Source organism: Sparus aurata, chromosome 13 (assembly GCF_900880675.1).
Source record: "Sparus aurata chromosome 13, fSpaAur1.1, whole genome shotgun sequence".
In the NCBI taxonomy this organism is placed as follows: domain Eukaryota; kingdom Metazoa; phylum Chordata; class Actinopteri; order Spariformes; family Sparidae; genus Sparus; species Sparus aurata.
Window position 1 is genome coordinate 6,096,412 of NC_044199.1, and position 27,782 is coordinate 6,124,193.

A 27,782-nucleotide genomic window follows, 5' to 3' on the forward strand; every position below is an offset into this window, starting at 1 on the left:
CATCCTCTATTCACACTAGACATTGAAGCTATCCAGAATGCCTCCATGTACAGACTGCCAGTGAGCACCGGGTGATACGCGAATAGGAGATGAGGGAAGAAATGGCTGCCACTCCAGGAGAGTGCAACATGATATCAGAATTCAAAAGCCACCACTAGAAAATTCAGTTCCACTCCTTTGTGATCTGCAACAACTATTTGATGCATTGAGGATGCACCCGGCGGAGGGGAAAGATTCGAGTCCTAAAGAACCCGACTAGTCAACACAAATAAAAGCCGTCGTGTGCAGTCATCAGTTCATTTCACAATTCTTGAATTTATTTGGTGAATACTACATCACTAACTTCTCCAACTGATTGAAAGAGTGTATTTTAATTAGAGAAAAATGTAATTTGACATGTTAACTATGTGGCATGTCATAAAATGAAGGGCGAAGCCCCTGAAGACAAGGGGAGGGCTGCAGGGGGTAATAGGCAGAGATTCGGCAGACTTTATGTCAATCAAGCTTTAAACCATATTAGGATTATTGTAATAGGATCACTGTTGAACCTTACACCCTACATTTTTTCCTTGCAATAGATTCTTTTAAGTCGTGGTTAAGATGAAAAATCACTGCTGACTCCAGTGATTTAATGACAGTGTCATTAAAGCTGATAAGAATGTCTGTAACATATTAATCAGGCAGGTCGATAAGGAACTTTACCCGAGCTCATTCATAATGCAGTCAGGGAGGGTGTAGACGTCACGCAAACACGTTTCTATGTTATTTATATGTTATTCGTTTAGTAAGACATAGAACAAGGACGTTCACATTTATGAGCTCATTTCAGAACATGCAGACAACACATATGGATGATATCATCAGACCGCTGGCTAACTAGCATTAGCAACCCGGCAGGTTGCATCAGAACAGTAGTAAAAGTAGCATCCGTAGTTGACTCCAGTGATGCAAAACAGTTAATATCAAACAAAATAGAAACATGCATATCAGCGTAAATAGATTATTTTTCAGTCCCTTTCACAAAAACAACCCATTCACGATGTGATAGTCAGAGCAAAGACACATGTTATAATAAATTGTTCTGTTCACATACTGGCTTATGTAGCCGGCTGTCATTTATGTTGGTTTTTTGGCTGGAAAAATACCTTTATGACATTGTTATTAGAGTAAAGAGAGTGAAATCATGTTTCAAGTGGAGTACCCCATCAGTTTTTGTAATACTGTGATATTCCGTCACAACTGCGATTACATTTTTCATCATACCGCCCACTCCTACCTTTAAATTGTCTGTGGAAATGAACATTTTAGGTTGTAAGTACTTGTCACAGGGTTGAGGTCATGGGGACCCCATAATTGCAGAGAAAATCCATCCTGTTATTGCTGATGAAGGACACGAGCTTCATCCCCACAATTTATTCTATTTACCATGAGCTTTCCAACGCAAAGAGCAGCTCGATCAGATACCATGCTGCTTCCCCATCCTTATCGCACAACAGCCAGAAAAAATAAAGACTTTTGGGCCTTTTCCCGAAAGAAAATGTCACTTAAGTTAACACACTTCTCATAATTGCAATTAACCCAAGAAATTACTGCCAAACATCTTAATGAAAAGGGATAACGGCTCGCTGGGCAGATCCTGACTGAGCGGCGGAGGGCCTTGAGCGCAATTCAAAACACAGGTCAAAACAAATTAATTGTCATTATATTTCTTCACTACGCTGCATTCACCCCCATAATTAACAACACGAAAACACAAGTTGGGATTAGAGAAAGTTCACAAATTATCAAGCAGAAGTCAATTAAAGGGGGCCTTAATGAGGCATCAATGCAGGTTATTAAAGCAGCAGCAGCGGCTGGGATCATAAAACAGCAGGCAGCAAGAGCCGATCGGGAGATGTTAGACAGAAAAGGCCCTCTGTCACTGCCGGACCAGAAAATCAATATGTTGCTGTTGGTCGCCACTGTTCTTGTTCCTTTACACCTGTAGATCACATGGGAAACCCTTTTCTTTATCTTAGGACTCTCCTTTACCAGCACACAAACAGAGTAAGATATCTTGACAGCTACTGGCCGGACACTGAGAATTTGGTACAGATGAACATCGCTGCCTGTAGGGGGGATGTTACTTCTTCTTTAGCTGCGTGCTGAACTGTGTTTGGTAGTTATGAGTAGGGGAATGCGTCATAATGAAGCCAAGTAGTGTGCGCAATCTGGTGACACACTAATTAGCGATGATCTAGGTGAAACGCTAGCTGTGTGAGCGTGCGTATAGGTGTCTGTGGGCGATACACACAGTTTGAGGGAGCAGTCTGACAGCTGCTTCGCCTCGAGCTTTAAGCTAATTTAAGAATAAAATGGCCCACTAAGTTAAATAGAGGAGGCGGCTCAGCCACGTTGACATGATTTGCCCAGTCTCACTGATGCACTGTTTAAATGCAACAAAAACAAAATAAATGAATTCATAAAATCATACAATAATCATGACGCTGACGATAATCCTTTTCAAATCTACATTCGAGAAAAAAACGAAAATGGAGGAAGCAGAGAAGGTGGTTGCAAAGATGAAGACAATACATGAAAGCATGTCTAGAGGGGTGCAATCTAAAAGGAGATTTACAGGATAACATTGAATTAACGAACGTACGTTCCTCAGGCGGGCACGTTCAACGCTAAGCTCCCCCCAGCCAAACTGCAATCAGCTTTATTCTTGACTGTAGACTGAGAAAGAGTCAAAAGAGCCTGAGGTTCGCAGGCTGACAGGAAGCTCCAAAAGTCTGCACGTAGCCACGGGCCAGACGCTGCTGCAGCCTACTTTTTAAATGTGCTCATTGAAAAGTGATGACACCAAGCCAGAGCTGCACAATATCGCACGAGTTTACATCATACTGTAGCCTCCAGTACGAAGGAGAAACACTGGTGCATTGGTGAACAACTATACCCAGCTCAGTGCTCGTTCCAAAAGTAACCCAATCGCCCAAGGACACCCAACTAATATTCTGTCAATGTGCGTCTCGTGTTCTTGATGTGAATGCGTTATGAACATTTAGCTGGCAATGTGCACGAGTGACTAATTCATTACCGACTGTGACAGCCCACATCCAAGTGACAAGCAAACCCCTCTCCCTTAATTTGGAGGACGTCAAGATAGAACAGTGAGTTGGAGAGATAAAAGCCACGGGGGGGGGGGGGAAGGTTAATATACAACTCACTTAGAATTAAATAAGGGGTCAGTGATGTGGTGCTCATTTTGTGTGTCCATTTGTGGTTTGGTTAAATTCAAAAGGGTTCGAATTTGAAAGAAACGTACAAACTTACAATTAATATTGTTCGAGACAACAACGACAGGAAATTACGTCACATAAAAGGAACCCGCAATGACCCAAACTGGTGCCGTCCAAGGTTGGTAACTCTCTTTAAATAATGGAATAATGCCATGAGCGGACTCGAATGGAAGAGTGCATACCTTTATAAAAGCCCAACAGTCCCTAGTTGTACTCACTCATAGATACCGTTCACCCAAAATCTGCCTGATTTATTCCATCAAGATCAAGAAAAAATGTCCGGATCTGTCCCTTCATCCAGATCTGCACCAAAAGTTGATGGGATCTATACCGAAGCTCATCACCCATGGAAGTTTTGTGGAAATCTGTTCAATAGCTTTTGTGTAATCCTTCTGACAACCAACCAACCAGCCAGCCAGCCAGCCAGCCAGCCAACCAACCAACCAACCAACCAACCAACCAACCAACCAACCAACCAAAAAGCCAATCACCTTAACAACCAACCAACCAACCAACCAGCCAACCAACCAACTTTAATTATAGTTGATAGTATTCTGTGATATTAAGATACAAATTGAATAACCGAAACAATACGTCACTTCATTTGCCGCATATATCAGCTCAGAATCTGGTGGAAATTATTCTTTTTTTATTCAAACAAAAGATGATCTATAATCACAAAAGGACAAAGTATACAGCTGTTAAGTTTTTGAAGGGAGTGTGAGGTCAAAATGAGGAAGGACGTGAGGATGGCTTAAAGGTAAGGAGCAGCACAGACCAATGGCAGGAAGACCTGGCGTGGCTTAGACAGGGGTAGGTGCCGGCAGCAGAGGTGACATGTGTGGTTAAGTGGTCTGCTGAATGTCAAGTTCATCCTGTAATCCTTTCTTAAAGCTCCGCCACACTGATCTGGGAAGATAACCTGGCAGCTGAAGATGAAACCTGCTGTGAAATCCAATAAAATCTATCACATACAGTATGTAGACCAAAGCAGGTTCAGTTATATTAAATTAAATGCTTGTTTTAACTGTTTTCTGACTGTGTATGCAAGTGTTCAAACACATGGCACCGTTAAAAAGACATATTTAGAACTTTTCCATCAGTGACCTCCTCCACAGTCCAACTGTGTGGGAACAATGGCATGAGACTGTAATTCTCTGAGATCTCTCTGACAAAATGGCCCTTTCAGAGGCACCTTCACATCATCCTTGTTTGAGGGTCTTTCACCTTCAGTCTGGTATTAAGCAGGTGCTCAGTCGGACTGAGGAGCCACCGATTGTTCGGCACCGAAAAACGCTCTGTTTCCTTTTTCTCTTTGTTTAGGATCAATATCCTGCTGCATTGTTTTTTTTTTTTTTACAATTGGGGCTATGGGAAAAACCCCCCATCCCCAAAGCTGAGCGTCAGCACTTTCACTCACAGCCATTGTTTCATTTCACATTTAATGTGCTGGAGTGGAATCAAAGCGCATCTCCGTCCCAATCATTTGTGACTGTGCCGTACATTTTTCCCACAGTAAACAGCCGTCCTGCAATCACGTTGCCCTCGATTCTCATTTCGAACCAATTCAATTTCAGCGGTGGCAAAAAAAAAGAGACGTAACTTGGCTGTTGACTGTGGTTTTTATAAGCCACCGTCGAACAAAGAAATGATCTGTTTCGAGGAAGCAATAATCCTGACTTTCTCTGAACAAGTGCGGTATTCTATCCTGCTTTTTGTTATAACTCTAATATTGTCTAATTCACTGCAGGGCTTTATTGGATTTAATAAGCAACCTATCTCTTGGAAGGATGTCAGGAGAACTAGTTTGTTAAGTTACCAGGCAACAAAATCAATATCAAACTACAGTGAAAAAAAACAAATGATAAAACCCATTTCATCCCATCCCATCTTCTGCCAGCGTTGTGTCATGTAATTAAGCTATTGACAGGCCTGCAGGATAACATGTATATTTATGTCTGCACTAATGGCCCCCTATACTAATGAAGACATTAATATAGCTGTTGCAGTTGTCATGTCAACAGGAGTAACGCGACAATAACCTGATTTCAGCTCGTAATATTCCGTTCTTACACGCGTTCTGGAGAGATTTGGAGCGGTTGTGTTCGAGGATGGCGAAAAGGTAACACAACATGTGTCCACGTGTTGGGATTGAATGCCTCCAGCCGACACTGTTAATAATGACACATCTACCAACACGTTCGGATAGAGTGGAAAGAAAAACGACGACGAGAGAAAGTACATTAAAAAGCGCCTGGCATTTCGGAGTTCCGTTCTTCTCGATGCAAACGACCCCCGGTCCAATCAAACGCACCCCTGCTGGGCGAAATCACTTTAATTTGAACAGCGCGTATGCTTAATTGAACTGTTGCTGCAATCTCTGTTGTCACAGTAACAGGCGTACCCTTGTATTGTTCCCGTCATGTAATCAAAACAAGTCCGGCCTGTAATGTTCTGTTAAATTCTATCCCAAAATGTGATTTTCTTCTTCTTTTTTTTTTAAGGGTTTGTTTTCATCTCCTTGCATAAATAAATCATCAGCATCAACTTACATTGGGATGCTGACAAAGAGTGTTGCAACTTGGTGTTTTGTTACCTGTTATCCCCCCCACCCCCCCACCGATCCCCAGCGGAAGGTGCAATATGCTTCAAGGAGAGTGAGCGGCTGAGAGACACATGTCAGCCACACCTGCCTCGCTCTTACGTAAGATCATGTGAGTACAAAGGAATACGAGGCAGGAGCGAGCGCGCATGGTTTGACACCGCACGGCCCCGTTTACACGGTGACACTCATTGCTACAGAAGTGTGCAGTCAGCGGGGTGGATCGTGGGAGGGGGGGAGAGCAGCTGCAGTCTGGATGCTGCACCGGTGTGGGCAGATAAAGGCCATGCTGGAGAAGCGCTGTGAGATTTAAGATCAAGTGATGTTAATTGTATCCGAAAGGTGGCTTTATCCAAAAAGCTAATGCCAAACGAGCAACTTCAACAGAACCGCCGATTAGCTGCTCGAGAAACTGCTTCGGTGTAGCCACGGAGCTAAACAAAAGAAAGGAACTTTTCCGAGACACATTCCACTTTTTTTTTTAAGTGTAAATTCACTCTTCCAGTGGAGGTTTAATTTAAAAAGGCTCCTTGCGCTGGTAAAGGCAACACTGACAGTGGTGATCTTTCCTTCTCAAAGGTTTAATTTGTGAAATATGGCCAGAATTCCAAGTTGGTTCCAAATGATGGAGGATCCTCATCACATTGTACTCATTCATGGATACTAGCCACCTTAAAAAAGCCCTGAGTTTTATTCCTCACCCATTAATTGTTAATATTGATGATTTTTGCTGATTATTAAAATGAGAAATTAGCAACAAAAAAAAGTTGAAAAACAGTCCTGTCTATCTCGCAATGTTAGAGAAAGAGAAGAAAATCTATCCTTCAGATCCACATCACAATGAGGTCTATTATGGGCCAAGGCCTGTCCTCCATCCAAGTTCCCTTGAAATCCATGCAGTAGGTTTTGTGTAATCCTGCAGACAAACCCACACACCACAAACAAACCACACAAATGGACATGAGCGAAAAATATAACCTTACTGACAGAGGTACAAATTATTTGAAACAGTGGCAAGCTCGCTGGTTCCTCTGAGAACCTTCTCCTGAGAGTGCTTCCAAAAATCATTTCCCCTTACTCAAACCTATTAACAACAAGGCCATTCATAATTCAAGGCAGGTTTACGCTATAAAGTGCTTCAATTCAGATCGCGCCGAATAATAAGACGTTTGCATCACAGATCATGCTCGTAATGTAATGTGCAGATGATGAACAACCCCGTGGGAGGCAGCGTGTTCTATATAATACGGTTTATGAATATAGAATCAAAGGTGAGTGACGACGAGCCAAATGTAAAGTCACAAGCAGCACGGGGATGAACAAAATCATATCCTTACATCCGCATCGGGAATGATTCCGTCGTATATCCAGGTGACTTTTTGCATGTTGCGTTCATATATTCAATACCCGTAAAGCGACTTCCACTTGTGAACTCAACTTTGCTCAACGTTGACGGTTCCAAAAATAAGATTTGCAGGGGCCATCTGAGAGTACGTGACACTTATATATCACCTCCCCGGGTATCATCTTCTGACGCATCTGACGTCGGTCCACACCAGGAAAATTAAAGCAAATCACGAAAATAGCTCAGACTGTTAACTCCCTCGATGCAAAAGTCTGCATTTTTTTAAAAAATGTGAATTAAATGTTTAATTGTCCAACAGAAGAGATATCATGCATGAGAGCGCTGAGAGGAACAACGACCGAGCTCCACTGGGTTGAAATAATCGTGAGGGGATGTGGAAAGTTGAATGTGTTTAATTTTAGCCTCTGGACTGCAGCGCTTGTAGCTATTTTTGATACGATTACACCGACATGTTCGCGTCCCCCCTCCCCCCCCCCCCTTTTGTGATTTAATGCATATCCTCTCTTAAAGGTATCTGGCAGCCATCCGATTCCCCTCGCTGCTGTGGCGATGCGCTGTAGTTCGTCACTAATCCAAACAAATGAATAATTGAGATGTTTTTTTTTCTGAAAGGCTGCGATAACCTGCATAGTGTGTTTGCTCCTTTTTCTCTGAGGATAAAACCAGAGGAGCTCTATACGTTTAAATGCAGTTAATTCTTGCAGTATCGACAGGGGGGAAGCAAATAAAGTTTTTTGTTGTGTAGTTGTTTTCTCTTTTCATACTGTCGGGCTTGTTGCACTTGAGTGTAAATACCAGGTCAGACAAAACAGAAAAAAAAACACCTGACATTTCGATAACCTTCAGGAAAAAAACAAGAGGAATTGAGGATTGACAATTTAGCACGGCTCCCCCCGTTCAATACACGCAATGCTTTAGATGTTGATTCGTTATGTATTGTGATTCTACGAGTGTCGTTGCTGCACTGCATATGAAAGTTGCAGAAATGTAGCATCAAAAGCCTCAATTAGCTTTCACAAACAGCAGCCGATCCAAAGCGCCGAGCGAGAAGCATCCTTATTAAATCGTTCCGACAGAAACAAAAGGTAAAACAAAAAGTGTAACCGAGGCGAAAACACAGCGCTCGCAACGTATCTGCTGCGAGGGAAAGTTTCCTCCACGGTGAAAACCAAGGAAGAGTTGACACAGCGTTGGTGAAATTTTCTGAATGATTACTCCGACGTCCCGTTTCCCGTGAAAGGCGGCGTGAAGCCGTGCCGCGGGAAGCTGAAGGACACACGAAAGTAAAGAGCCAGGAAATGATGCGTCCCGCAAACACGTTCTTGCGAGTAGGTGCGAGTTTTCAATTAGCCTTGTTGTGAATTTCTGGTGTTAAAACTGGCGAACGCCCCCCGAAGAACACATCCACACCCCCTCCTTCGAACATACTGCTATGTGGGTGGGTGTCGCCCTTCCCCACTGAGAAACGCTGCAGCGCAACATTGGAGCTTCCCACCGTGAGCGTGTGGCCTTCGTCTGAATACAGTCTAACTGTAACTACTCCCTCTTACACTGAGTTTCTCTTGTTTTTCAAAGCGTGTTTTGCTCTATTATTAAACTGCACCTGCTGTTACCATGGTAGCCACAGGTGTTTCCAAATGAATCAATGAAAGCTTAAGAAATACAACGTTTCAGTTGCTTGACCCTAACTGTACCGTAACTACAGTTCATTTGCCTTAATTGCCATCTTGCCTTGTTCTTAACCGCGGCGTAGTTTCCATGTAGAAACAAGATTTGTTTAAAAAATGCTGGCAAGAAAAAGTTAACCGTTAAAGGTAATCAAGGGGTTTGCATAATCGTCCAACATTGATTTACTGCCCTATAAATGTGTAATTGATATCAGGAAAAATTCGGATTGGTGCATGTTTGCGATGTGCTTTCCTACATCCTGTATCTTCAGGAAAAAAACGTATGTTGAACTTCTATAATTTATGAAAATATGCCAGCGAAACAGGCAGAGGAATCTGTAATACTGTTTGAGAGGCAGTAGATCACGTGTTATTACATTTGAGCATAAATAATTGAACACACATGGCAAATCCATTTTCTAACAGTTTGTCTACAGCCCTAATAAAAGAGCATTTTTACCTGATGCACAATGTGAAATTTGTACGTACGGGAATAAGGAAGGAAACTGTCATTGTTATTCAGGAATCTCAACGTACCACTACAGGAGAACGCACACAAGGATCAATCACAAATAGAAATAGAGAAATCACGCATGTGTGGGAGATAGCAGGTGCACCGTGTTTGACCACACACAATCAAAACAATGGCTAATACATGCAGCTTCTCCTACAGCCACACACCGATCATCTGCTCAGGCTGGCTTCACTTTGGAGCCAGAAGAGTTCAGCAACACCTCCTGGAACATAAGCCTCGCTTTATCGTGTCACACTCGGGGAGTTGGGGGGAGTCGGGGAGGGACTGTGACTCGGGATCATCGTTCATTTGAGTAAACACTTTTACGGTTTACTTTGCCATTTGCTATTCAAGCTGCCACAACACAAAACTGCTGCTGAAATTTAAATGTTGCCTTAAGAGGACTGTCACGTTCAGCGGAGAGTGTACCTTGACAGATGGGCCGGCTCGATTGTTGATGTGTAAGTTAGCTTAAGTGGAGCACTGAGACTCTGCCCCGTGTGTGTGTGTGTGTGTGTGTGATGTATTCTGCAGAAACGATTCGTATGCCCAAAAGTGTTACGAGGTCTCCCGTACGCCGAAGGTACTGCTCTGAGGTCAGCTGTGGAAAACATGTAGAATGTAATGTGGGTTGCAAGCAGTACTGACTTTTAAAACTGATAAATCATTCAAAATAGACATAGCTCGCAAAACATACGACACTTTGTAGCTCGCTGAATTTTTTATTAGATTTATGATTTCCTCTACGCAGTGTTTGTATTGTAGTTCATCACCTTCATTCCGGTCCTTAACTAAATTATCCTTAAATTGGTCTATTTGACGGGGCGAATATGACATGTTGTGTAAAATGTTTCAATAAAAAAACGTAGACGGCAATATTTTATCAGCGCTGACTGACGCTGAAATCTTAATACAGAAATTAGACATTGTGCAGCCTCATTTCACCTGACAGCTTGAATATAAAAGGAGTCCAGATCACAATAGCAAAAAAGAATGATGGTTAATAAATTGGCAGACTGTTAATTGCTATGCCGTGTGTTCCGGGGTGCTTTAAACACAAATCCCTGTTTTTGCTCGTGAGGAGGACCGTCGTGTCGGCTCGGGTGCGGCGGCGAGCTCCGGCACGTCGTTAGCTGATCGGTATCGCCGACTCCTCCTATCACCGATCAGATTTAAACAAGGTAATTAGGTGGTCTTGATAATCTGTCGAGCTAACACTTTCACTCTCATGATTATTCATGTCGCTGCTTGTGTTGCAGGGTCGCACGCACAGACTCCCCCCCGTTCTGCTTGGAGTGCCTTCGAATGCAGAGCGTTTTTTCTAAAGAGTGCATCTGGACATCTATCCGCGATGATCGTGTTGAATCCTTTTGATGTAAGTGTCTGACTGGACCGCCTGACATTTTGCAGGAGCGCTGCAAAGTGTGGCGATCTTAGCGGTCCAAAACACAACCCTCGGCTGAGCTCATACGAGCACGCTTACAAATCAGCGTTGTGTAATAAAAGACTTCACAACAAATGACCTTGATGTTTGCCAGGTTCAAGTGATTTGACGGTTTGCTGGCTGTAATCCAAAACCTTGACAACACTATGGAGTTTTTATTTACACTGGGCACTGAGTTACTGCTATACAATTTACATATACAGCAGGCACAACAAACATCCAATCAAGATTTCAAATTGTATTCAAGCGGGCAACGGCTATTATTTATGAGACAGGAGCGCTCCTCGGGCCCGGTGACAGCAGCGTTTAAAACAGCAAAGATCATTCCAAAAGGAATCCCCAACAACTGGTGGATTTACTCGCCAGGTCGGCGTCAATCTTGGCATATTTTTCATGAGGAAACAGAGAGCTTAGTGAGTCCAAAGTGGAAGAAGCTATCACACCTAATTAGCTTTTATTTAAACACATATTTTAGTCAACAAACTGCTCAGAGAGGAATGATTTGCAGACAGTTATGAGGCAGAAGTCAACGGAAGAAAGGTTTTTTTTTCCTGGATGAACTTTGTGACCACATTTTCTTGTTAGCAACCGAGCTAGCTTGCTGAGCGGCAGTGGGAAAGCAAGCACTGCAACTTCAAGAGCTTCGCCCCTTACAGTAACTACTTATAGATTAAACACAGTGGTCCAATTTATCGGATGCTTCTGTTGTGATTCATTTATGTATTGCTTTGCTTTGATAGTCCCTTTGAGATCCAATGGCTCGACTTACGGATCGTTTGGGGTAAACTCTCAAGATGTCCTCACGTAGCACGACTGGTAAAATAGGTTTAACTGAGTTTAAATAAGTGAAAATGACTGAATGATGATTGACATGGTGTCCAAAGTTCCTGGAGAAAGTCAACAGGCTTATCTAGGGGGTTGATTGCAAAAATCAGCCGATATTGTCAATGTTTTCCACCAGCTTATATCAGTATCAGTGTCGGTCTACAAAGTTAAGCATTGCTCAGGTTTTGCTAAACTGACCGGCTCTGGCTCCGACTGGTTGGTGTCGGAGGATCATGTCTTTGTTTTTAAGATGTTATGGAACCAGTTATTGCTCAGGTAAATCAGTTAAAATCCATGCTGGTGCTGCTGGTCCACATTTTATTTAGCTTCACTGTTTCCCCGTCCACTTGCACCAGCCCACTGATTCTGAAGCCCTGTATGAAACTTGCGGGTCAACCTTTTGCATCGCTGAGAAACACTCAGTTGTACTGCCTTCAAACTAAGAGGTCTTGGCCTTTTGAGAACATAGTAACTCTGGTATTTCCATGTTTTGTAGCTGTTTTGGGAGTGGGAGTATGGAGCAGTGGAGCACAGATTATTTGAACAGACATTTGGCGTTTTCAAACTAATGAGGGTGGACAACAACGGTCTGTTTAGACGACGACTCCAGAGGTCTCTCGGAAAAATCAGAAGTTCCTACATCTACAACTCCGATTCAGAAAAGTCGAGGCACTGTGTAAAACATAAATGAAAACAGAACGAGGTCATTTGCAAACAAACTGTCTTCAGCAGCGTCAGCTTTTAACAGTGTTCCCGACGTTTTTACAATCACATGTTTTCTAAAAGCACCTTGCCCCAGTCTTTGCTTGTGAACCAATCAGCTGCTCAGAATCCACATCGTGTGACAATAACCGAGGCTGGATCAACAGAAGTCACACAGTTAAAAAAACAGCTGATGTCATGTAGCACACTGCAGTGCCCCCAACAGTAAAATGTCTGTTGCGTAACATTTACGTCATATATCTTGCTTTTTCAATAAAAAACAAATGTCTGGTGAGCCCTGCAGGATTCATCCAAACGTTCCGATAATTAAAGGTCAAGTTCTGTACATAATTTTTTTTGGAATGCCAAACATTTTTTTAATAATAATATTTTTTTTCTTTTTTTTTTTTTAAAGAAAACAAGGTTACAATTTTCAATTCAAGGTTACTGGTGTTTGCCATTTGCAGTGTCTGATTATCCACAACCACCCAGGTCCCCTCAATGATGTTTTAACAGACCGCTTACCACGTTTATGGTATTAAAACAAATGACCTCCACTAAAAACATTGTTCTATGAAGAGCTGGCTGTGGGTCTGGAGTGGATTTCTCCACTTTGGACGACAGTGTGCGTTTCCATCATTCTATAATGTGAATGAATTTGTATGCTTGTCTTTGCACCTTTCTGATGATGTGATATGAGGGTTTTTTGGGTTTTTTTTTTAATGTTCATTGAAGACAAAATGCCCAACATTCTTTATGTCAGGTAGAGTTTGAAAAGTCTTTTTCAGGCCCTGGTATTATTCAGAGTATTACTCATTTCAGTGCCTGTCACTGTTTTGCCTAAGATCATAGCTATGTCTTCAAATGTCTGCGGATTACGTTGTCTAACATCTAACTTCCAGCCGCGGTGCCTTTCGGTTTGTCTTGATAATGATTCAGACAACTCACACAGCCTGTGACCGCATTAGACACACCGTGTCTTTTGTGTTTTCGGCCAATACACGTCAACCTTGGCTCAGTTTCCTTGGTCCCTTATTATCTCTCCAACTTTACATTGGTTACAGTGAGTTTCCATAAGGCATTGAATGCACTGACAGAAGGACAAACCGGTGTATTTTAACACTGGATGACAGTTCACTTCGTCGCGAGAGTAAAGACACGCTTATTAAAGGGGACCTATTCTGCTTTTTTGCTTTTTCTTTCCTTCAGCATTTTATAGAGGTTGTTGTGCATGTTAAAGATTTTGAAAGTTCACACAGACAGAAACTATTCTCCACCACAGAAAACGCTGCTCCTGTAGCGTCTGAAACGCCTTGTCAGTATTCATGCCGTGACTTTGTGACATCACACCACATCACCGCGTGACACGTTAGCATAATTCAGGGATAGCGGCTAGTTTGACATGAAAGAAATGATCAAGAGCAGCTCCTCTGTTGTTGTTAGGGGTGCTGAGTCAGGCGTGTGTGAGCTGACCAATCAGAGGAGACTGGGTATTCAGGAAGGGAGGGGCTTAAAGAGACAGGAGTTCAAAGACAGAGGGGGGATACAGAGCTGCAGCACTGGACAGTATGAGAAGACTTGTCTTTTTGTCAGCATTAAAGCACGTAAAGCTATTCTAGGGGCAACCCAAAATAAAAATATGGACCTGAAAATGAGCATAATATATATCTTCTTTAACCTTTTTCCTTTAGCACCAAATAACATATTAGTTTCTGTCTGTATCCCAAATAGGGCTGCAACTAACAATTATTTTTATTATCGATTTCTCAGGTTGCTAAAGACATCTTCAAATTGCTTCTTTTGTCGAACCAACAGTCCAAAACCCAGAGACTCTTTATTTACTATCCCGGCGGTAAATCAGTCTTTACATTTAAGAAGCCGGTACCAGCTCATGTTGTACATCAAATTACTGGAAACGATTTATTGCTTATCAAAACAGTTGGTGATTAATTTTCTCACGATCGACAATGTACAGCTAACTTCATACTGCAACGTGACATCACGTTCCCATTTGAAAAGGTAGAAACTATGACATTTATCTAATAACAAATGGGCCGCCGTCCCGATTCATCACGCAGGCCACATTTCATACTGCATATTTTTTTTCCAATTCACATCAACACTGCCCACACCTTTTCTAAAGAGCACCAGCCGCCTAATGCATGTGCCGCGTCACAAGCAAGGTGAATTATGATCAGCGTAGTTCCACGATACACTCCTTTTTTTTTTCTTTTTTTTCTTTAAAGAATACATATTTATATGGCAGCTCCCTGCTTGTGTATCACTGCCCAAAAACATCTCAGAGAATTAAATGTCAGGGCTGCTTAATGGATCATGTCTGATGAAACGGAAGGGTGGAACTTTCAGGAAAAGGTCACGTGTCCCGTTTTTTTAATGGGCTCGCGTCCGTGCCGCTAATAAAAGACACATTAAGTTACCAGATATTCTAATGGGGTTCGGTGTGATACTCTTCCCCCCCAGACTTTCACAAGGCAGGACGACACTTATCCTGGCTTATCTCATGGATGACTGTTATGTGATATTGTTCAAAAGGAGGTTACACAAGATGGTTACCATGGCATTTGCACGAGGCGTCTCTCCAGCTTTACTTTGCCGACTGATAATGGGTCAGGTCGAGCTATTCTCCTGTTCTTTCTCTCCTCCTCGGCCGTGACGTGGCTCAGTGCTGGGTCATTTTAACCTCCCTTTTCACTGACTTGACATCTTCACTCAGTAAATTAAAAAAACAAACAAACTCCAATCCTCCATTTCAGCAGTCACACCATCAGCCCAGAATATAGTTAATGTTTTATCTAAAGATGCTTTAGATGCCGATGGCCAGAGGACGCTCTCGCCATCGCCCACCGCTGCCAAAACGCCAAACTGCTCAAATACCAGGCCGAGCTTGTACAAACTCAAAAAACACAACATGACAGGGCTCAAAGATCTCACGTTCGTGTCTGTTTTTGTGCTATAAATGTGCATCTTTTCCGTAGAGGAGGCCGACAGTGACTCTACAGGTTACGCCCAATCCCAAAGTTCAAAGTTCGACTCTTACTTCAACAGGGATTTTTCTGATTTTGTGGAATGTTCTTCTCAAGAAAGTCCCACACTAACAAAAATAAATAAACAAATCAAAAATTGGCAAGCACGCAAGGGCTCTCCTGTGGAAATTTTGAGTCCTTGAAACACTCTTTTTGTAAGTGCACAATCCTGCAGACTCTCCTTAAGGGACTGACCCACAATTCATCGTGTTGAAACAGGAAAAACAGGAATGACACGGAAACCTCAGGAAAAAAAAAACAGAAGGAAAAAAAACGCACGAATCATGGAAGGTGCTGGCAAGGAGGCACGACGACATTGTAATACAACAGGATTACTATCTTCCAAACAGCGCACAACAATCATTTTTTTAATATCGTGATGTCATGGACTGCTATCCCGCCCTTTATCCTTTAAATTTCCAATTGCACTCTCTTGGATTTCATGTCATGTAAATGTATATTCAATCTTCTGGCTTAATATACTAGACTGACTTCACCAATGATGCCTGCAAAGATGATATTTGGCGCTCTGACTTCTTCTTCGGAGCACGGCCTTGATCTGCTGTTCTTACATTAAAATAATGTGTAAAGATTCCCTTTGACTGAAACTGAATTGTATAAGAATATGTAGTATGGGAGAATTGTGTATTTTAAAATGAGAATGGCACATTGGTACAAGACCACTCAATTACTTAAGGTCACATTTTGTATTATACAGATGCTGTCTGTGTCTTTAGTAAACTGTAAACTGTGGACAGTATTCTGAAAATGTGCCCTAAAATGAGCCATCAGGGCTTCCATAAAGTCGTGATGCCACAATAATACAGTCAAAGTCCTCCACAATGTCTCCAGCACGGATGTGGTAGCAAAAACACCAGCAGAGCATAATGTGGGAATGTGGTGGGCGGGGCCTGCACAGGCCTGTGAGAGCTGACCACTCAGAGCAGACTATGCTATTTTGGTGAGGGGGGCCCTTAAAGAGACAGGCACTGAAATGGAGCATTCAGACAGAGGACGAGCACTTCCTCCAAAGGTGAAATATTGCACTGATGGACACGGTGAGAAAAATATCGGTTTGTAAACGTTGAACACCTTAAATAAAACATGAAGCTTGAAATGCGTTTGGTTTGAGAACTTTCAACATATATGCAGAACACAGCTTGTTTTACAGCAGAAATCTGGTAGATCATAATAAGTAATGACAGAGACGCGTATGTCTGCTGTTCTATGACCAAACCTTCAAAATGGACAGCAACAAAAACCTGACCAAACAACAGACTATCCATAGTTTTCACTCACTTCCCCCCAGCAGTGACCTGGAGGGGAAAACAGTGGACCAAGATGGCGGCTCATACCTGACTTTCCGTAGACACACGGCAAAAGCTGGTAAACTTCCCCTTGCACAGTTATTAACCACAGAAAAAGGAACCATATGTTGTTGGGCAATTGCAGTTATCCATAAACAGCACACCTTGTGGAGAATCCCTCACCTTCTACCGCTGCCTGGATGAAAGCTTATAATTCGGCAGAAGCATAGCCAAGGCTTGTCTCGTCGTCTGCTAGCGCGTCCGATAGCATATAAACCGCCCGGCATTTTGGCAAAACGAAACTGGTTTCAAAGGTTTTCAAGGTAAATGGAGACGTAAACAAGCTCAAGTAAAACATGTTGTAACCATTTGAATACATAAACACATAAATCACTGCAATTCACATGTTTTGACTGACCAACTGATGGATTACTGACTGCCACAATTAAATGAAGTAACTAACGAGACTTCAGTTTACCATCACTCACCGCCTCAGGGTTATAAAGCACGTCCCATGGCTGTGGTGGTTTAGTTCAGGCAACCAACTACACACAGCAGCAGCAGCAGTAGCAGCCTGCGGGGCAGGCAGCTAACATACAGTAGGTTCTATTAGCTCTCTCTAATAACAAAAGCTTGTTGACTCAGTGGAACAGCATTTCTTCTTAAATGGTTAAATTCATACATACAGCACTGCAGCATCAAAGAGAAGACCAGAGGGCCCGTTTCACCAAAAGCCAAATTCCCGTTCTACATATTAACACATGTGCACAGCGAGCACTCCAGCCCGCATCCATCCACTGAGCTTTTTTCTCGTGTCAGCTAAAACGATGCAAATGATCTGGCACGTCACATATCGAAGGTGTTGGATTTAAAGATGAGGTAATCAAAAAGCTTGAACCAGAAACTAAGCCAAAGCGATGTAGCTTCGACAGCTGGACGTCGACCCTGTTCACACAGCTCTGCCTCAGCCGAGAGGGAATATGCTACCTCACCTCGCTCGTCCTCAAGTCCCCCAAACATACTTCATTAAACATTAAGACTGAAAAAAAAAAAAAAAAAAAAAGAAACGCTTTGTTCTGGATTGTAAGCCTCCATTCCGCGTAGTTATCCGATCCATTAAGCTGACTTTTTTTTTTCCTCCTTTTTTTTCTTCCGTTGATCTTTTTCTATCATCTCTCTGGTTACTGAACGGCAGTGTGCTCACCATAATATTAGCTTTATTGGGCCCTTTTTGGATTCAGTAATGTGGGAGCCGTAGAATCTTCTTCTCGGGGATGAAAACAACAATGACGGCGGTTTTTGAAAGTTTAAAGTGCGCGTATTTACTTTTGTGGAAGTGGCGTTCGGTCGCAGCGTCGTGTGATGTCGCTGCGCTTCATCCTTCGCTCGTCCTTTTACGAGATGTACCGACAAATCTTCCAGGCCCATCACCGGTGAGCAACAGAGGCAAAAACGACCGATTGCATGAACTGATAATCAAAGTATTAGCTTGAAATAAGGCGTCTGAAGTTAGGGCTTTCGGCACAGCTCTGCCAACCAGGTCTCCACTGAGCTTTTTCTCTTGCACATAACGTCAACAATTGGATTCAAATTGCACCGAATCGGTCAAACGCGCGACACATATGAAGCTCCTCCAAGTCTTTCTGCCATTTTCTGTTTTTATCTGAGCAAGTGTCCAAAATGCCAGTAACCAGGTTTGACGTGATGCCGGCCTTGAGAAAAAGCAATCACAGCCATCCCGACAGAGCAAACGGACAAGAGCAATACCGAATTCCTCGCAAAAGTCTCCAAAAAATGACTTTATTGGTTTTCTGATGGATTTTAAATGTCACCCCCCTCCCTCCGTAGCTACCGGCGCCACGTCTGTCTGTGTGTGGTGGTGGTGGTGGTGGTGGTGATGGGGGGGAGAGAGAGAGAAAAAAAAAACGAACGCTTAAAAATGAAAATATACCATTTCTCATCCGTGACCTGTCAGAACAGAGGTCCTGTTGTCTGCCATTAACCGAAGCGCTGCCCAACCACCGCTGAATATTAATGGAGCCTTTCGCCCGGATTCATCAGAGTGTGTGCATTTAATTCACAATCCTATCTGCATCTTCTAGGGCACCGGCTCTGCCTGTGTGTGTGCGCGTGTGTGTTAGTGTGTGTGTGTGTTAGTCTCTGAGCTGTTGTGTGTCTGTGTGTGTGTGTGTTTGGGGGGGGGGTTTGTTCATTAGAGAGGACATCTTTGGAGTTCAAGGCCTGTCACACACTCTGGTTGAGATTAGTTATATTGCAGCACAGCAGCATGTGTGTCTAATTAAGCGCTAATACAGCCATCAATACGTGTAATAATAAAAGCATTAGAAGAAAAAGAAAAAAAAAAAACCCATTAGTCCTCACAGCCAAGGGGACGCCACTTGGAGCCCCAGTTTGCTCGACAAGTCTGCACGATGAGTTTGATTCCCAAATTAAATCACATGTATATCATCTCGTTAGCGGGCGCGCTTCGAAACGGAATACTGATGCTGGCCGGGGACCGATCCGCGTCAAGATGTGACAGCTTATCAACAGGCAAAGAGGCCAATCGAAAGGCTTCCCCTACTTGGAAAAACGGAGGGGGGGGGGAAGGAAATATGTGCTATAGCAACAAAGTGGCACGAGGCTTTACATTGAAAAATAAAAAATAAATAAATAAATCTCCCCCCCTTCCTTCCTTCTCCCCCCACCACCCCCCCAATTGTGACAGTGCGTCAAGATGGATAACGTGCGCAATGTGCGAAGTCACCAAAGCGGACAGATTGCGCACACACATTAAAAAATAAATAAATAGCCACGATAGACAGAGAGAGAGAGACAGAGAGTGAGAGAGAGAGCGAAAAAAAAACCTCCAGTCACGTTTGGGAGGTGGTGGCGGACATATGGCTTACCTAAAAAAAGACTCGATGCGAGCAAGCCGGAATTATGTTGATGACGATGGTGATGGCCCGTCCATCTGAACGCGATTCTCCTGGTTCCGTCCTCTGCCTGGTCGGTGTGTCGATGAGGCTCTAACTAGGCCATTTCTTCCCCCTTGATCGCGATTATTTCTCAGGAGGGCAGCGCGTCGCAGGCTCTCGCACATCGGTGCACCTTCTCGGCGTCTGTCTTTCTCCGGCTTTTCCAAAAAAAGCACACCTCATACTGCCCCCTCCTCCTCCTCCTCTTCTCATCCCTCTCTTCTGACAACACCCTCTGCTCTCTTTTTCCTTATCCACAGTCAGATGTTTGACTTTAATAATGTTGAGATGCAGCGGCGGAGTATGATTCAAACGGGAGAAGGGGAGGTAGAGGAGGAGGGTTGGTTGGTTGGTTGGTGGTGGTGGTGGTGGTGGAGAGGGGGGGGGGGGGGGGGGGAAGCACTCACAGTAAAATAAATGCGTAACGCTATAGCGTCAAGACTCTGCGCGCTGCTTCGAAAAAAGTCAACGCAGTGATCTGTCCTCTTTCCCCCATTTGTCCATGCCGGTAATAATCCACGTTGTGTGTGTCTGCATGTGTGTGTGTGTGTGCGTGCGTGCGTGCGTGTGCCCGCCGAGGGGAGCTTCAAATAAAGAAAACCAAAAAAAAATAAAAAAAGTAACCCTAAAAAAATACAACAACCACCGACTGTTTGACTCTAACAGTCAGCTCTGAAAGACACCCCGCACACACACACACACACACACACAAACACACAAATCAGGTGTCCCAAAAAAAAAAAAAAAAAAAAAAAAAGATCTCTTCTTTGCGCGCTTGCGTGGTGCTCCTCTCCTCCTCTGGGCTTCACTCGGCGTCTGATGCTCTTGGCGGAAAGTGGAGGCTCAGACTGAGGAACGGCGCGGGGGTCTTCCGTTTAGCCTTCATGGTTTTTCTTTTAAGGCTTTTTGGTTTTTCATATGGAAGGGAACCACAGATGCGTTCGGTGCGCGGGACGCGGCGGTGCTGTGTGGAAGCGGCGCAGCCTGCACTGAAGAGGATCCCACGGCTCGAGCCTCAACAGCCTCTCTCTCTCTCTCTCCCTCTCCTTCCCTCTCAGTGCGGTCTCGTCTCCCTCTCTCTCTCTCTCTCTCTCTCTCCCCTTCTCTCCCTCCCTCCCTCTCTCTCTCCCCCCCTCTCTTATAGGACACCACATGCGATATTTCTATCTCGCAGCTAGTTGTCATGACGAGGAGGTGAGACGCATAATTCAATGACCGGGCGCCTGCTGCTGCGCTGAAACCGTCATGTGAGAAGGATGAGGGGGGGAAAAAAATAATATAAATAAATAAATAAATAAATAAATAAATGAACACGAGCCTGAACGTGAAACACAGAGCAAGGATTTGCTTTGATTGTTTTTTGATGAGGATCTGCACCAGGCTGACGTCAGAGTTCTTCTTCTTCTTCTTCTTCTTCTTCTTCTTTTTGGCGCCAGGCAACGTCAGAATATAAACAGGACCAATAGTCACTAGAAGCAGAGAAGAAGAGGCTGCTTCAACATGTCTGTGTGTTATACATGTTTATATCAAGTGGCATTTTATTTTACAGGTCCTGGCTCTTTTATCTTCCCTTAAAGCGTCTGATATTAAATTTGTATCTGATCTTTTATTAAGTTCCAGGACAGAAGACACTTCCACTTAAAAGTGCATCATTTGATGTGGCCACATGGGGGCAGCAAAACACAAGCTGTAAACACAACACTGACATATTATCGCCTCCATATTCCCACGCTATGTAGTTTGCCTAAAAAGACCAAATAAACAAATTCTCTATGCTTTCAATGAGCTAGAAAATCAAACTGACCTTCAAAGACAACACGGCGTCATACTGTTTTACTTTCTTTGTGTTTGGCGGACCCTGCCACCCGTCGAGATTCAAACAGTGCTCTGGGGATTTCAGCTTGTTTATTCAGTTATGGGAAAAATACCTATTTGAGTTTGTATTTCTTACAGTGCCTCTTCAAAGGTCCAGTGTTGTGCTCATTTTGCAGGATCATACTTTTAATACTTTGAATTCCTACCAGAAAATGTTTACATACGTCAATGGTTAAAATTCCATCCATGTCCATTGCTGCAGCACCTCTATTCGCCCTCCGTTTGATTTCCTGTCTCCTTAAAGCCTGCCTCTTGAAACAAAAAAGCCCAGTCTGCTCTGATTGGTCGGCTCTCACAGGCCCGAGCAGGCATCATCTTATAGCAGCTCTTCCTGTGTTTTTGCAACCAGGGGCATGCTGGGAGCGTGGCTGAGAGTGGTGATATTATTATTATTATTATTATTATTATTATTTGTATTATTATCCCAGCCTTAAGGAAGTCCTGACAGCTTGTTTAAAGGCAGGTTTCCAAATAAGGGCTGAGTGCATTTTACCGTAGATGTTTTGGATACTTAATCAATTAATACTTAAGTAATAAGTAAGACAGCACCTGGATTGATGATTAAAAAAAAGATACAGATTTCTACAATGTAAGTTGATGCGGGGAGCCTCTTAGCAAACAGTAGTCTGTTATTCACACATCTACCACATGCAAAGTAGCATTAGCATAAATTGGAGTCATGTCCGGTGAACAGTACAGTCCAACATTCACTCTGTTTTCAGCTCTGTTTTGCTCTTCACCAGCTCCTGAGGGAAATATCTCGCGCTTAGCTGTTAAATGCCGTACAACGGTCCAGGTATGGGAAGACGGTAAAACCAAAACAATGGGCTGAAAGATGCTACAATGCTGTGAAAATGTCTGAAGGGTAATTACACCAGTTAACTTGTAATTTTGACAGGGAGGGCAGGGTCTTGTCCAGGAGTGCAATCTTGGATTCCATCTCCTCTTTTCCCAGATTATGTCCTTCACATCTTGTGCGTCTCGTTCGCCGGGGAGGACAGCGTGGCGGGGAGGATCCACAGGCCACACCAGTGTGATGACATCCGTGGTGAGGCGGGTGTTACTGGAGGTGAAGGGGGAGCTGAGTGTGATGGTGCAAATCTCACTTTAACAGTCATTGATCGACGTTCCTACATCGCAACTCTCACCTACTGTCGTGAGTGAGACGATGAGATCGAAGGACACGAGTGGCCAAAACAGCCTCCATTTGCTCAGTGACGGACTCACATACAGGGGGGGGATGTGCGGGAAGAGCTCAGGACCAATGTGGCGGTGTGCTGAGCCAGTTGAGGTGGTTCGGCCAATCTGATGTGGCTGCCCTCCGGGACACCACCCGGAGGATGTCCAGCTGGGAGGTGATCCGGGGGAAGACCCAAAACACACAGGAGGGACGAAATATCCCATTTGGCCCGCGGGTGCCTCGGGATTGTCCCAGGAGGTGGAGAGTGTTGCTGTAGAGAGGAGGACGTCCGACAACACTCCCTTTCCATGTGCAGTGAAGATGCATCTTGCAACAAGTGAAGTGGAGGTAAAAACCTGAAGTAGCTGTCAAAATAAAGAAGCTGAGCAATATGTACTCATGTGATTTAGCTCGCAGGCACATTCAATTATGTATTTGAGTCTCACGTGGCTTCAAAACATCCTTTAGATTTCAAAACTGAACACAAAATCCTTAAATAACTACTATGCGTTTAACCGTTTACTATAACAGAACCTTAAACTGCCTCTGGATTGAATGCTTTATGAGTTTTTTATTTAAATTAATGATGTTCAGAAAGACTTATTTTACCCCCGTCAGTGTCGAGTTGCTTTAAAATGTCCATGCATACTTAAACACACACACACACACGCAGCCCCCAAACCCTGCCGATTTTAGCTTCAATCACTCCGTGAACGCCATCTTGTGTCTTTGTGAACATGCGATTTACACCACGTTTAATGTTAATTATCACAAATTGCCTCTGTTTCGTCAACCCTGTTAGTCACTCCTGTTAATTCGCATCTGTTTCAATCAAGCATTTAAACTGACAGGGGAATGACTTCATCAATGAGCACTGATTGAAGATGCTCGGGAGTAAATGTCGGCGATTGAACAACTGTTGTTTGACAGGAGACATTTTTAAATCAACATTTTGGGAAAAGTCTTCACTCTCAGACAACTATGTGAGTAAGCGGTTTGAAAATATCAGACGGGATCCGAAAAGATCGGAAAAAAGCTTTGTTGTTACGCAGAGAAGGCCAGAATTCAGAGGGGTGTTAACCACAGCTTCTCACCGCGGGTCAGTATGGAGGACAGCAGTCGTCCCTGTGCCGAGGGCAAATCCCCAGCGTCATGTTAAAATGACAGGGGAGGGGGGGGGATACTGTAGGTGCCGATGTCCCCTGGGGCTTTGCCCACTTATCACAGGTTAGGGAGGAGATTAAAGAGCCAACAGCTGCAGGAGAATCATCTGCTTACTGTAATATTATTCACTGACAAAACAGTAAACAAGCAGAATCAGAAGGGAGCGTGGGTGGGAGTTTTTTTTTTTTGTTTTGTTTCTTTATTGCATCACAAGACCAAGCTTTTTCATCACCGTCCAACATGATGGGAGAGCAGGGAAAGTTTGCACTGCTGAATGAAATTGTTGTCTGCTTTGGCTTACATTCAGCGGGAGGAGGAGGAGGGGGGGGGGGGGGATATTCTGTAAGCTCCTCGTTTCCTAAATCAAGGTTGAGCATGCTGCTCCCGTGCCCTTGGATGGTAACGGTTGAAATGCAGCGGAGGCGGTGTGTGGTTGGATGAATGGACGCGGATCGGTTGAATGCTTCTTTAGATATGCATTAAATTAACCCACATCAAAAGTCGACTTTATACCGACGATCAGCTGCTACTCTTTCCAGACCGGCCAGGAAAATAGTGGATTGGGACATGTTATTAACCTCAGCCATTCATACTGAAACGGGAGCATTATCATTCAACCAACTTATCCGAACTGGAACTCTAATCATACCTGTGGTTGATCTATCTGAATCTGCCTCTGACATGGAGACACAAATGGAGGAGGAGAGCTGAAGGCCATGAAAATCTAAGTTGACATGTGCCGTATACCTCAGGCTCCCGCCCCCCCCCCATACGTCAGCTCAGCTATGGCATGACACTCGCCCATGAGACACGCTCGCTGCTGTAACAAATCTGTGCATCAGGGCAACAGACGAGAGACCGAGCTGGACCGTGTTCAGGGACGCATTCATGAAGAGATGACGCATTTCCACTGCTCAGCTGATGGGGAACAGCTCACTCTGCTGGAGACACGTTGATATTGCATCTCTGGGCATTCAAAGCAGCACAGATCGTTTGTGTGTGTTTGCGTTTGTGTGGATTCCCTGCAAAGTATCAAAAGAGGCCACAGTTCAAGTTTGCATTTACGTCTTGCATCACCTTTGTATAATTTAATGTGTAATTCTGAGCTCGACATGGTGGGATGTTTTTATCTTACAGGCCTGTAAAGTGTACATTAGAGGGCCCTGAGGTTTTTTGTTTTTTTTTGCAAAATGAGCATTTAGCTGTGTGTTTCAGATTCTCCTCTGCATGCAAACCGGGGTTTTAGGTCACTGAAAATTTTCAAAATGCCCTCTCAAAGTTTTAGTTTGTAACTATTTTGTTTTAAATAACTTGTAATAGAGCTCAACAGTGAGGTTCTGGAAGTGAAAATGCCATTCATATTCTGCATATAGATTTTTATTATTGGCCATAATGTCGTAACCATCCAAAGTAGACTTACCACGAGCTATCAGATCGTCAAACGATGATATATGATCCTGTAGAAGCCACAAGTCCGTATGATATCAATCTTGTTTTGAGAAAAACATGTTTTATTCGCGATGTCACGGATAAGTACTACACTACCCACAATCCTATAGTGCAACAGCGACGTCTCTGATTGGTGGAGCTCGCTGTTACCATGGAAATGTTTACCAAACCCGCAAATTTCATGTTAGCTAGTTACTGCTAACACTGAACTCTACGATCGTTTACCACAGAGCGACCATGATTTCACTTTCTGACCTACTGCATTCATTTAGTGATGAGGAGAAGAGTTTATTAAGGGTTCAGCCGAACGTCACTGTTACATTCGCAATGGTTTATGGGATGAGTAGTTCCTTTACTCTTAAGATAATTATGTACACAGTCTTGTACCTTTGCTTTTTTCTCCGTTTTCCAACATTTTTTTTTGCGCCAAATTAAATGTTTTATGGTCACAATTCATCTCCTAGCTGATTGGCTTGGTTCCAGGCCTAAAACTCTTTATATAAGGATTTTATGAAACGTCAATGGAGTAAATGAATGTCAAATTCACTTCCGGAACCGGAGCCGTTAAAAAAGTGGGCGGTCACTGTTGAGCTCTAGACACTGCAGAGTGTGCTTGACACTTCGCAGACACGCCCCTTGGCTCTGATTGGTTGTGTTGATCCGGGAGCGATGGATTCTTGCAAATCAAATTAGGACCACTGGGTGGAGCCACAGACAGCTGACCTGTATCAGATCATAATAGACTCCATTGACTCCATTGACATTTCATAAAATCCTTATATAAAGAGTTTTAGGCCTGGAACCAAGCCAATCAGCTAGGAGATGAATCGTGACCATAAAACATTTAATTTGGCGCAAAAAAAATGTTGGAAAACTGAGAAAAAAGCAAAGGTAAAGGTACAAGACTGTGTACATAATTATCTTAAGAGTAAAGGAACTACTCATCCCATAAACCATTGCGAATGTAACAGTGACGTCTCTGATTGGTGGAGCTCGCTGTTACCAAGTAAATGTTTACCAAACCCGCAAATTTCATGTTCGGCTGAACCCTTAATAAACTCTTCTCCTCATCACTAAATAAACGCAGCAGGTCAGAAAGTGAAATCATGGTCGCTCTGTGGTAAACGATCGTAGAGTTCAGTGTTAGCAGTAACTAGCTAACATGAAATTTGCGGGTCTGGTTAACATTTCCATGGTTACAGCGAGCTCCACCAATCAGAGACGTCGCTGTTACACTATAGGATTGTGGGTAGTGTAGTACTTATCCATGACATCGCGAATAAAACATGGTTTTCTCAAAACAAGATTGATATCATACGGATTTGTAGCTTCTACAGGATCATATATCATCGTTTGACAATCTGATAGCTCGTGGTAAGTCTACTTTGGATGGTTATGACATTATGGCCAATAATCAAGATCTATATGCAGAATATGAATGGCATTTTCACCTCCGGAACCTCACTGTTGAGCTCTATTGGCAGTGCCCCTCCCCCACGCAGGCGCAGTGCCTTCTCTTACCTGGTCAGAGTTCAAGCCCAAACTCAAACTCAGACGTTGCCTACAAGAGAAGAAATAAGAAGACTGAAGAGGAAAATCAGTGTTAAAGAAAGAATTGGACTGAGCCAGAGCTTCACTTCAGAGGTGGAGGGAGCTTTGGGATTTGTAAGGACTCTAGAGTGACGCGGAGTTGGCGGCTTTTCTGCCGGACAGGTAAGGACCCCTGCTTGATATATGTTTAATTCCGTGTTTTAACCACAAAGCTAAGATGGTGGCAGTTACAGTAATACTCACAATAGCGCACATTGCCATACAATGTTGCAGTCGAGCTACGTAGCTTGTTGGTATATCTAGCTCGTTAGCTTGTATGCTAACGTAGGTGTTTAGCTTCGTCTTTATGGCTACAGGTTAGCAAAAGTGTCTTTCAAGTGCCCAGGCAGTTATAATAACTTTAGTTTGTGTTCAGTACACTCTGATACTGAAGAGGATTAGGGCCACATGTGAATTTTTTTTTTAGTTCTGACTTTAAAGTCAGAATTCTGAGGAAAAAGTCAGAATTCTGAGATTAAAGTCAGAATTCTGAGAAAAAAGTCAGAAGTCTGCACATGTCAATTTTTTTTTGAGTTCTGACTTTAATCTCAGAATTCTGACTTTTTTCTCAGAATTCTGACTTTAAAGTCAGAACTAAAACAAAAATTCACATGTGGCCCTAATCCTCTTCTATACTCTGAAGTGGTTGAATTGGTTTAGAGAAATAATGTTAATCATGCTTCAGATTCAGCATGGCAAAGATGTTGCACCGGGTAATGATTAGCTGGTAACTCTGTCTACTGTGATGTGAGGAATATTGTTTGTTACTCAGGTTACTACAGTGACTCGGCATG

General features: G+C 43.3%; 1 protein-coding gene across 2 annotated transcripts in view; it reads right to left on the reverse strand.

The window, feature by feature from the left end:
* Positions 1 to 20,108, reverse strand: part of LOC115594344 (neuroligin-2-like) — a 66,128-nt gene extending 46,020 nt beyond the window's left edge. For both annotated transcript variants that reach the window (XM_030438366.1, XM_030438365.1), the window contains exon 1: positions 19,662 to 20,108. The gene's annotated coding sequence lies outside the window, so the exon portion shown is untranslated. The remainder of the gene's footprint in view (positions 1 to 19,661) is intronic.
* Positions 20,109 to 27,782: the final 7,674 nt, after the last annotated feature.